This window comes from Electrophorus electricus, chromosome 20 (assembly GCF_041902795.1).
Source record: "Electrophorus electricus isolate QZ-2024a chromosome 20, ASM4190279v1, whole genome shotgun sequence".
Taxonomy (NCBI): Eukaryota; Metazoa; Chordata; class Actinopteri; order Gymnotiformes; family Gymnotidae; genus Electrophorus; species Electrophorus electricus.
In genome coordinates, this window is record NC_137516.1 from 18,355,001 (window position 1) to 18,367,500 (window position 12,500).

General features: G+C 43.4%; 1 protein-coding gene across 2 annotated transcripts in view; it reads left to right on the forward strand.

Annotated features, from left to right (window-relative positions):
• brinp2 (bone morphogenetic protein/retinoic acid inducible neural-specific 2) overlaps nucleotides 1–12,500 on the forward strand; it is an 88,580-nt gene that overhangs the window by 19,406 nt on the left and 56,674 nt on the right. The gene's annotated exons all lie outside the window — the stretch shown is intronic.

The window sequence follows — 12,500 nt, forward strand, 5'->3', positions numbered from 1 at the left end:
AATCAGAATTTTGTCTGTATTCTATTACAGCTCCAGAAAAGCCCAGTCTGGCTCGTCCAGGCCAGGATAATTGCTTAATTTGGATTATCATATACTTGCTAATGTTCCATCTGACAGGAAATCACCCTTAGACCAGGGACCATGGTTAGAGTAGTGACACTAGTCTACAGTGGTGTCTTGACTGACAGTGTCCTGACTGAGTGTCCTGACAGTGTCCTGACTGACAACATCCTGACTGAGTGTCCTGACTGAGTGTCCTGACTGACAGCATCCTGACTGAGTGTCCTGACTGAGAGTGTCCTGACAGTGTCCTGACTGACAGCATCCTGACTGAGTGTCCTGACAGAGTGTCCTGGCTGACAGTGCCTTTGGCCACTAGAAAATCCCTCAGCTGCCTGGTTCCCATTTTTATAGGACCTTTAGATTAGAGTCTTTGCCGAGACGAATATACCCCAACTCCCCTGTCAGCCATCAGTCAGTACGTAGATGGCAATTTCATGCAGAACAAAATTCTAAAGAGAGCCGTTTTCCTGTAAACAAACTAGAGTTTACTCTGACAAAAGATCTTGACAAGTCACTGAGAAACAACTTCCAGGAAAGAATATAATATAAGCATACTATACTCACCAAAGCCACATTCAGGCACCTCCCCAACTGGACGCTGTGATATTATACTTCATCAGGTTCACCACTGGAGGTTACGCGTTGATTAAGACTCCCAGATCAACACCATTCAGTAATCCGTGAGTCTTTCTAAACAAACCCAAATATCTCTGTCCCTGTTCCACCACCACATTATTCATCTTAAAGTATGGTGCAAAGCAAACGTGATATGGAAACACACTGAATTATGGATCACGCATCGTGGTGTTCCGGGCTCCTGCCTCGTGCTTTATTCTCTGATATTCGTACATCTGCGTCATGGGGCCTTTCTTCTTACATAGCGCGAGTGTGAGATGACCAGTTTAATTCACTGGTCACTGGAGCTGGTCCATTACCCGGCAGAACGTAGGCTATGCACATTGGAACGGCACTCTACCTCGGCCTCTCAGTCTCCATTCTTAAATTTACACTTTCAAATTTACATTTTCAAATTTCAAAAAAACTTAAAATATCTTTTCTCAACATTTCTCATAACATTTTTTTGCTGTTAATAGCTGTTAATTGGTTTTTTTCTCTCTCCATCTTTTATTATTATTATTATTATTACAGTTATTATTATTATTGTTGTTGTTATTGTTATTATTATTATTATTATTATTATTGCTATTGTTGTTATTATTATTATTATTTACATCTACTGCAATGGAGAGTTAGTTTGTGTACAGGGAAAGGACGCTCTTTGAAGGGCATAACAGTATTTAGTTAATGAAATGTCCACATTTCTAAAATCAGAATTTTTACTTTGACTGTAATTAGCGCTTATACGTAGGTAGGATTCACACCATCAACACTCATCTAAGCCGCCTTTTCGTAACTGTTTTTAACAGCCCATGTACACTCAGAGGAGTGTCTGTCACATTTTCAGGTCCTGTGCCTTTACTGAGCAGGACAGTCGGGACGCCTGTCTCCAATACTGGCAGCAGTGTAGGTAACACATGGCGCTCTGAGGCGAATACCAGTCTCTAAATGTACCAAGCCAAAATGTCCTTGCTACTCTGATATTCAAGCCAAAAGGTTGACTACTGCTGTACTGTCGATTCAGGTACGCAGTGTATAGAGAGCAAGCCCCCTCACCCAGATTAGCCGCAAGTGTAGACTGTGTAACTATATATGTATTGGGCATCCAGTGTTATTCATGCAAAAATAAATCAATAGAAAGATAGAAAAATTGCAGTCCTTATATACTGGAGTCATTTTTTATGATTGATACAGGACGTAGTAAAGGTTCTACATTTTTGGAGAGCAGTCCACATATCCCAAGTAATATTTTTTGAATAATTATAAAGAGGATTTAGTTTTCTACTCTAAAATATCACAGTGCAGTTTCATTGTGTTTCATGTGTATTCATTCATCAGTTCTGTGCCCTCTGTGCAAAGGCTAATGCCTTTATGTGGTTTTGATGTGGTTTATTATTAATACTGTTATGGTATCACACTTCCAGATCTTTACACGAATCAAAGCTAAACTGTAGCTTGTCGAATTTGATAAATAGCGACTGTCTACTTTTTTCTCACAGACTGCTTTTACCATTGTCCAACTGGTAAGTTCTATAATTGTCTTTCTGACAGAACCTCTGTTCTGAAGCATATGGTATACATTTTTAATTTTTAGAAACTTTAAATTGGATTCTATATTTGGACATGTACAGCTTGCTTCATGATCAGTATTAATGAGGTTGGCGCGTTAATTAAAACTGGTGGAAAATATTCCATTGCGCTCACGACAACGATTCCTTTTCCCAAGCCTCAACAGCACTTGCTGTGGTACAGAAGAGTAAAGAAGTTTTCCCAACTGGAAAGAAAATTTGTCCGGATGACCTTAATGAAAGTCTCCAGCTATGCTGCTAATTTACATGAAGCCACTGGATCGATTTCTCAGACACCTCGCTTTTAGTCCTGGAGACCCCACTCACCTCTGGAGTCATTGTGAACTGTATTTAAAAGCCACCTGGTCATTTCAGAGGGAAATAGTAAGCTGTGACATGCTCACATTCATTCGTAAAAGCATTTTTGGAAAAGAAACTACAGCCTTACACTGCACTGACCTGAAGTCTTTTCTTCATGCATCAGGTCGCCTTGTTCTGAATGCTCACGTTCCCTTTGAATTCAGTAGGAGACCGTTTTTAATATTAAACATATTTGTAGGGAATGTGCAAAATTACAGTGTTTGCCTTGAGCTGGTTTACATCCGTTTTTAGATCCATTCTTGGCTCGCTGCAAGATGTGCATATTTTATCAGCCTGGTACACATTTGTCTCTGCTTGGTTCAGTGCATTCTATGTTCTTGTATTTTTAGACTTAATGATTTTATCTGTACATGTTTAAAGTTGCAGTCATGGCATGGACTTTAGAGTTGCTGATGATTAATTTATACTGTTTTCCAAAATTCCCGTTCCTCCCACAGAGGAGTGCACACGATGCCAGTCACCTTTTGGGTATGAACAAGGAGCCCTTCAATGCAAAAAAGGTGGTACAAGTTTCACTTTCCACCGACCTCAATTAACACAGCCAGAGCCCTGTGTGTGCGCTCGTTAATACGGAGGCAGTTCAGTCATAAGAAGCAGTTAGCCACCTTTCGCTGTCTGCGCAACGTAAAGCGAATAATGTATGTAATGTGTTCAATCTTTCTCCCAGAACACATTCTGTGTGCTGTCATTTTCATAGCTTAATGCTTATTGCAGTACCAATTACAGAAACCAATGGCATACATGTCTGGTTCAAGCGCTTGCTAATTTGGGTAAAACACTATAGGACACTATAGGACATCAAAAGGACCAAGAGGATGCTAAATTCTTTGGTCTGCATATAACCAAAGTTATAGCAAAGTTATATCATATATCAAAGTTGATCTTCTTGCTTTAAATTGTTGTGTATATTCACTTGGCGCTGAAGTCCCGGCATTCTTTCTGGTTCAATCAGAGAAAGCCAGGTCAAGGGTTGGATTCTTTTCAAGACTGATCTATAAGGGAGGTTTCCTCTACTCCTTGAGGGTAATGGCTCTCTAACTGTTCTGTACGGGCTCTATTGACTATCGGACGACCCTGCTGGCCCAGGCATTTTCCACACGCTACATCTGTCTTCACCCATTACCACGGGGCCACTGCGGCTGTTTCGTTAAACCAGTTCTTGTTATTAGACACCCACTCACCAGTGCAACCATGCAAGTGAGAAGACAGAGGTGTCTGTAACCACACAAAGCCGACAGGTGGGTGTTGGAAGTCTCAGACACAGATGCACAGACACCACCACTATCCATGTGAACAGGCCATTGACTGCTCGAGTCAATAGCAGCTATCTTTTGTGTAGACTGTGAGCACGCGCGTGTGTGTACGTATGAAATATCCACACAGAAGGGCAGGTTGAACCACTCCCTTTGTGTTTCAGCTAGGTATCGATCCTCCCCTCTTTCAGTCCAGCATCTTCTTTCACGCGCTTCTCTGTCTTGATCAAGCATTCAAAAGCGGTAGAAACACAATGAGAACAAATGGTTGCTTTCTATAGAACAAATGTGCTCTGGGTTTACAGAGGAACAGCTATGTAGAGCAAGTGTACTCAGAACGGAGCATTAGAGGTTTCTGTGTGTGCCGAGAAATGATACATACATACTTAATCGGCTCAAACCCTGACAGTGTTCAGGATCTTTACTGGAAGTGTGCGTTTCTTCCTGTTACTGGACTTCCAATATACACATGTACGGCCGCTCCCAGTACCACTTTACCAGAACCAGAACTCCCAGTACCATTTTACCAGGACCAGAACCAGAACTCCCAGTAGCACTTTACCAGAACAAGAACTCCCAGTGCCATTTTTATTCACTCTATAACACTCACCAGACATGGCCCAATACATCAAAACACTTTGCGGTTTCACACTTTGGACTCTCTACTGCCCCATGCTGGCCAGTTCTGAGCCTGCATTTCTACTCATAACTCTGGAAGCACTGAAACACTTTGCCTCTTACCTGTTCCTGTTTCCTTCACTAATGCAGAGTACTTTGGTGTCAATTTGTGAGTGCTTGACATTTTGGATTGGCTGCCATTTTGAACTAACAGGTTGTCTTCCACCCTCTAGCTCATTCATCACAGAGTGATGCAGAGGATGAGAGGGGGGGGCTAACGCAATTTGTGCCTGCTAACAGATATCTGGAAAAATGAACACTGAGTATATAAAGCAGCACAGAGACGGCGCACTGTGGTTTTCACCTTTCCCAGGTGACGTTCACTGCAGGGACGCCATTTTAGTATCTGTCCCTCCAAGGCAAGCAGGGTTTGGCGAATTTGGTCAGCACCAGATGGAAGTCTCCGCCATGTGTTCTAAAACGTCTCTGACACGCAGATCATTCTGAATTAGACGTGTCCATCATCCCTCATACGTCACTGCATATTAAAACTTAATTTAAACAAAGAGAAACTTTGGAAGACTGCAGCAACAGTAAAACAATGCTTGTGAAATCCGTGTGGTGTCAGACTGTGTGGTATCCAAGTGTGCAGTAGGCTAGCATTAACTCAACAAAAGCACGACATGCTCAAATTTACAGCTGCATTTTCAAATTCCTTTGCCCACATTTCTCATCAAAAGCTTTCCATGAAAACAAGGTGCTTCTTTTCCCAGTAGCTGCCCTGTAACTTCCTTCATACGTGTGCTTCTGGTTAAAGGCTTAATAAGCGGAACATGTTAAAATCACGATCGTAGTAATCCAGCATATGTCACAGACATTGAAGATAAAGATAATGTTTAGAAACGCTGGAATGTTCTATTATCTGGTAGACCTTAAGCAGTTGTTCATTATTCTCTTCCCTGGTTCAGGTCTGCTTTGTTTTATTCCTGCTTGTTGTTTTCAGTCTTCTGCTCATATCTGGAGAAGTTTCCGTCTTCTGTAATAAACCGAAGTTGTTTGCTAAATTAGAAATACATGATAATAGTAAAAAAGTGAACAAAATCAAGATAACCAGTCACTGTAAGAAATATCTGTAACACAATTCTCTGTTCATGTTTGATGTTACTGTATGTACATTACATCTCACACGTTTTCTGTACTCATGCAAAATACTTGAAGTTGACAAAGATCTCTAAACTGTGGCAGTTATTATCTCTGAGGACAAACTGGAGGTGTTCAGTTGGGTCCAACCAGCAGAATCAGGTAGAGCCTGACATAGAGGGCATACAGGTGCATGACCTCATGCAGGTGTGCAGTCATAGCGTGGTGTGTAGTGGCAGGATATACCGTGGAGTGCTGGCGTGGCGTGGTGTGTGATGATTTGAAAATGTCCTGCTGATATGACAGGGACTCCGCCTTCGTGCTCCAAACTCTCTGCACGAGGCTCGTCACATCCTGTACTCACGGTCATCACAAGTGTCTTGTCGTCATGGCTGAATTTTGTAAGCCACTGCTACTGTACACAAACACAAGATTAATAGCTGAAATGAATGGCTCAGTGTTACCCAAAAAAGCACATTAGGAAGAGATAACTTGTGAAATTTCTGATATGCAGTTATGCGATGACAGTAGTCACTGGCGCCAGCAGCGGTCTACTTCAGCGCAGCTGTGCGGGGTGGGGGCACACGTTTGGCACACTGAGATGGGCGTAGTGTGCAGCTTTGTGATGGCGGAGATCACAGCCTGCCGCCTGAGCGCAGTGCGCTTGCCTCTGCACTCTGCCTGAAGAGCAAGGAAGCCTGACCATGGCGAGGAAAAAAGGACGACAACTGTGGCTAAATTTCATCTCCTGCCCCTCAGTTACACGATTTCAAAATGTTTCTGTAAAGTTAGCCATCATCCTGAGGAATATGGACTAAGTTTTGCTTAGTTTCATTCATAGACATTAACTTAATGAATATAATATCTTGTAATAAGACAGCAAACACAGTGGTGTCTGCATTTGAACATCCAGGCGTTTTTTCCATACCGTTAAACTGAGTAGGTGGTAACTCGCTCATCTTCATAAAGTGAGGCACAAAGACCTCAACAAGAGGCACATGATTTGAAGCCTTTAGAGGGTGTTTCTTACAAATCTGATGAATGCCACTGACGGTCTGATGAATGCCACTGATGTTGGAAGCTTCTAGGGAGAGCCAGTGTAATTCTCGCAGTGTGAGAGAATGGAAATCCATTGGAAACCCACTGGAAACATGGAAATGCACTGGAAACCAGTTGAAAAAACACTGGAAACACACTGGAAATTTGCTGGAAACACACTTGAAATGCATGGGATGCCTGCTAGAAACACAGTGGTAACGTACTGGAAGCACACTGGAAGCACACTGGAAGCACACTGGACATGTACTGGAAACAGACTGGGAACACAGGCACAACTCTAAGTAGAACACTGTAGCGAGTCCGTAACACCCTTGTGGTTTGATTGTGTTTGCATGCACTGGGTTGACACTTCAGCGCTGAAGGCAAGAAACAGAAATGTAGGCCATGTCTTGGCAAACGTTTGCCGCAACTGGTAATGTGTATCCGGTACTGTGCACTGAGGGTACCCAACAACTTTCCTATTTTTTAACTACTAGGGGTATCATAGGTGAGCAGACCATATGTCAGGTAGGCTTCTGTGCCTTGGCACTAACCCTGGTGTCTCTAACAGGCACTATGGTATGAGTCTGTGGTATGAGTCTGTGGTATGAGTCTATGGTATGAGTCTCTGGTATGAGTCTGTGGTATGAGTCTATGGTATGAGTCTGTGGTATGAGTCTATGGTATGAGTCTGTGGTATGAGTCTGTGGTATGAGTCTATGGTATGAGTCTGTGATATGAGTCTGTGGTATGAGTCTATGGTATGAGTCTGTGGTATGAGTCTATGGTATGAGTCTGTGGTATAAGCCTATGGTATGAGTCTGTGGTATGAGTCTGTGGTATGAGTCTGTGGTATGAGTCTGTGGTATGAGTCTATGGTATGAGTCTGTGGTATGAGTCTGTGGTATGAGTCTGTGGTATGAGTCTATGGTATGAGTCTGTGGTATGAGTCTATGGTATGAGCCTATGGTATGAGTCTGTGGTATGAGTCTCTGGTATGAGTCTGTGGTATGAGTCTGTGGTATGAGTATATGGTATGAGTCTATGGTATGAGTCTGTGGTATGAGTCTGTGGTATGAGCCTATGGTATGAGTCTGTGGTATGAGTCTGTGGTATGAGTCTGGTATGAGTCTGTGGTATGAGCCTATGGTATGAGTCTGTGGTATGAGTCTGTGGTATGAGTCTGTGGTATGAGTCTCTGGTATGAGTCTGTGGTATGAGTCTATGGTATGAGTCTGTGGTATGAGTCTGTGGTATGAGTCTGTGGTATGAGTCTGTGGTATGAGCCTATGGTATGAGTCTGTGGTATGAGTCTATGGTATGAGTCTGATATGAGCCTGTGGTATGAGTCTGTGGTATGAGTCTCTGGTATGAGTCTATGGTATGAGTCTGGTATGAGCCTATGGTATGAGTCTCTGGTATGAGCCTATGGTATGAGCCTATGGTATGAGTCTGTGGTATGAGTCTCTGGTATGAGCCTATGGTATGGGTCTATGGTATGGGTCTATGGTATGAGTCTATGGTATGGGTCTGTGGTATGGGTCTATGGTATGAGCCTATGGTATGAGTCTATGGTATGAGTCCCTGGTATGAGCCTATGGTATGAGTCTGGTATGAGCCTATGGTATGAGCCTATGGTATGAGTCTGTGGTATGAGTCTCTGGTATGAGCCTATGGTATGAGTCTGTAGTATGATTCTGCTGAAGACTTTTCTGGTCATTGTACCATTAGTACAGAAGTAGGAAGACTTTTCTCTGTTTACCTCAAACTTGGTGCCTGTCTTTTGGCCCCATAACCTGAGGACACACAATAATGTGTGTGTCATTTAATCACTAAGAGAGCTGCTACAGCCTAACAGTGGTAGCGCAATAGTGAAGGTACTTGACTTGTACTCAGAAGGCTACCAGTTCAAGTCCCATTCACCAGGTTGCCACTGGTGGGTCCCTGAGCAAGACCTTTAACCCTCAATTGTTCATGTTGTGTTCCTTCATAGTTGTGAGTTGCTTTGGATAAAAGTGTAGCTAAATGATGTATTTATAGCAGGAAGTGAGGACATAGGTCAGGAACCCTTATGAGGAAATGACAAAGCACTTTTGTAAGTCGCTCTGGATAAGAGCATGTGCTAAATGCCGTAAATGTAAATGTTTTGTTCATTGACATAAACATGGTACTAAACATATTAAACGTACTAAAGCATGGACCGTTTATTAGCTGGGCTGCCCATTCAGATTGGCTTCCATCTTGACTCTTGGTTCCTCCCCAGATTTTTTCCTAAATCCTATCTAGGAAGGTTTTCCTTGCCACTATCTTTTCTTGCTTGCTCATCAGGGATCTGGAACACATCTGCAAACATCTGTAAAGCTGCTTTGTGAAGCTTTGTGTAAAAAGCGCTTTATAAATAAATCTGACTTGACCTAGATTAATGGCAGCCGCATCTATTCTATTAGATCAACAGGTGGCACTATAAAGAAGTGTGGCCATTTTGTGGCAATACTTTTGTGCACCTCCACTTCAAGCCTAAGGTTTCTTTCCAATGGCTTTTCCTCCGCTAGGTGATAATGTATCTAAGCAGGAAGTGAAGCCTACGGCGTTTTAAATATTGACACCCAGTTTATTCAGTGTGCCCTGCGGCACCCAAGGCTGTTTATGCAGTTTCACCACTAGGAGTCACATCACCTACGGAATCCAAAATCCTGTCTTCGCCATTGAAGGTGACTGCAAATGCCACCTTAAATATTTAAAAATATATGAAAATGATTTAAAAAATAAGTATTTCAAATATTTATTTTATTGCATTATTACTTTTGAAACAACATTTTATTGTTCTCTTAATACAGTGTAGTATTTCTTGGGAAAATCCCGATAGGATTGTAATTAGCGTAGGAATCTTGTGTCAGCTCTACATCACAGGAAATGGTCAGTCCAGGCCTCTCAAGGGAGAGCCTTGATCAGATAGAGTTTTCAGAGTCATATGTAGCAAAAAGCCACTGGAGTCCTCCAGAGAACATGTGTACCAGAGAGGGCTGTGTGTGGTAGCGTGGGCGTTGTGCGTACCAGAGAGGGCTGTGTGTGGTAGCGTGGGCGTTGTGCGTACCAGAGAGGGCTGTGTGTGGTAGCGTGGGCGTTGTGCGTACCAGAGAGGGCTGTGTGTGGTAGCGTGGGCGTTGTGCGTACCAGAGAGGGCTGTGTGTGGTAGCGTGGGCGTTGTGCGTACCAGAGAGGGCTGTGTGTGGTAGCGTGGGCGTTGTGCGTACCAGAGAGGGCTGTGTGTGGTAGCGTGGGCGTTGTGCGTACCAGAGAGGGCTGTGTGTGGTAGCGTGGGCGTTGTGCGTACCAGAGAGGGCTGTGTGTGGTAGCGTGGGCGTTGTGCGTACCAGAGAGGGCTGTGTGTGGTAGCGTGGGCGTTGTGCGTACCAGAGAGGGCTGTGTGTGGTAGCGTGGGCGTTGTGCGTACCAGAGAGGGCTGTGTGTGGTAGCGTGGGCGTTGTGCGTACCAGAGAGGGCTGTGTGTGGTAGCGTGGGCGTTGTGCGTACCAGAGAGGGCTGTGTGTGGTAGCGTGGGCGTTGTGCGTACCAGAGAGGGCTGTGTGTGGTAGCGTGGGCGTTGTGCGTACCAGAGAGGGCTGTGTGTGGTAGCGTGGGCGTTGTGTGGGAGCGGGGCTGTGTGTGGTTGTGTGTCGTTATGCGGAGTACCGTGGAAAGGTGATGGATCAATTACAGAATCCATTAAAACTCATCTCTACGGTAGCAGAGCAGACGGGAGAGGGAATGTTCAGAACGAGCCTTCTAACAACACAGCCGCTGCCATGGAACAGCCAAACCAAAAAAACACTCATTTGAACACAAATAATAGATTATTATAATACATTATGTGTTTAATAATTCATAATAACAAATAATGGATTACTCTAATAATAATTATAATAATAGAACAATACATTATCTACAAATACATGATTTATATTAACAACAACAATATTCTTATTGCTGTTGTTGTTGTTGATAGTACAGGAGTCATATATCTTTCAGCTGAGCATTTTCCTGTGGATCTATATGCTTCAGGAAATGACTGTGTTCATAATATATTTACTTATGATGGGCACACAAGAGTTGCATGTCTCACTCTGAAAAATCACTAATACTCTGAGGTAATTCAAGTACACACGAAGCAATCAGTCAGTTAATTTAATATTTGCAATTTCTCTTTTTCGAATCAATAAAATAGTTTCAGGACTATGTTATAATGTGTCATTTCAAAGTCACACTGGTGTTTACTGTTTGTTTATTTCAAAGCGTTAGTTCAGTGTTCCTCTCCAGTTCTGTAAAGCCAAATCCCTGTGTGGTTTTTCCACTCTCTACAAGGCGTCGGTTAACTGCAGACCTGCTCACGAGGGCTCATGTGTGCTGGGGCCGAAGTGATGGACTGCAAACCGGTGTGGCCACCCAGGAATGAGAGTAATCTGATTTATAATTGACAGATTTATAAATTAGTTTTCTTTTTTGTGAGACTACGTCAGACGTCTCTTGGGAGGTTGGAAGAGGGGACTGGCCCTATTTCACACCTAATGAATGTCAGTGTGGTTTACAGGGCCTCATGAACAAGGTCAATAAGTTGCAAACCTTCTCTCTCCTACCAGTTTCTCAACAGCGTGCCCATTTTCATATCACCTGACTTGCGATGAATTCTTCATGAGGGTGGGTTTACACAGGCCCTCCTGAAAGTCCTAAGCCTCCCATATACGGTCGCCGGCATAGCTGACACTCCAAATAATTGGGTCGCCTATAGCGGGTGACCATGGTAACGAGGCTGGAGTGAGTTCCGGGGTTGCGGGAGGGCCAGATCGCGGGCGCGCGGGTGTGCAGTCGTGCACTCCGGGGTCTCTTTTCTCTCATTAGACAGCGTTCCAGAGGTGTGTGGGAGTTCTGTTTATACAGGGAGCACGCTTTCTCTTCAATTACTAAATGAGTCTCTGGCAACAGTCTACCACAGCCTAGCTAAGTGCTGGCAGCCCACCACTCCAACCTGCTCGGGGACGGTGGGATCACAAAGAGTCCAAGCAATATGCAAATAGGTCTTTGTGGGGCGGGGTTAATCAAATATACAGTTTGGGTAATTACCTTAAGGTGTGCTTTTTTTTTTTCTTAACTGAGTGACGGATACATGATTACATCTTGCAATGTGTTTATGGAGACACAACACCTGGATAGTAATGCAATAAGACATCATCGATCATGTGATGTAGACATCTTCTCTGTCTCGCGTCACGACACACCTGGGCCTTGTGATTCTGGGTTTGTTTTTTTTTCAGATCAGGTTGGGAGGAGAACAGAGGCAGCGTTGATGAGAATTCATTGTCCGTATGCTCGTGTTTTTAACCCTGGGAAGAGTCTCGCTGTTTGTTACTGTGTTTGACTCCTTGTTTTAATTCCTCCTTTGTTAACTCTGGATTACAGATTACACCCTACAGCGGTATTTAATCTACTGCAGTGGCTATGCACCTGCTTCTGTTTGTCATGGTAACACACACACACACACACACACACCATTCCTTAAACAGCCTTCAGTAACTAGGTAGGTGTGGTTGAGTAAAATGTGATTGTTTTCACCCCAGAGCATCACTACACCTCTGTAATTGACTTGGCTAATTAGCGAGCTGTGCTTGCACGCTTTAATTAAACACTTCTTCTTTTTAACCTTCATTTGCCTGAGTTTCACTTTTTTATTAATTTATCCCGCAACTTATGGAACCTCTTTGTTATTCGTAATGGAAAAATACCTGAATTAGCTCCTTGGCGGACGAGGCTGTGTGTGAGACGTGCA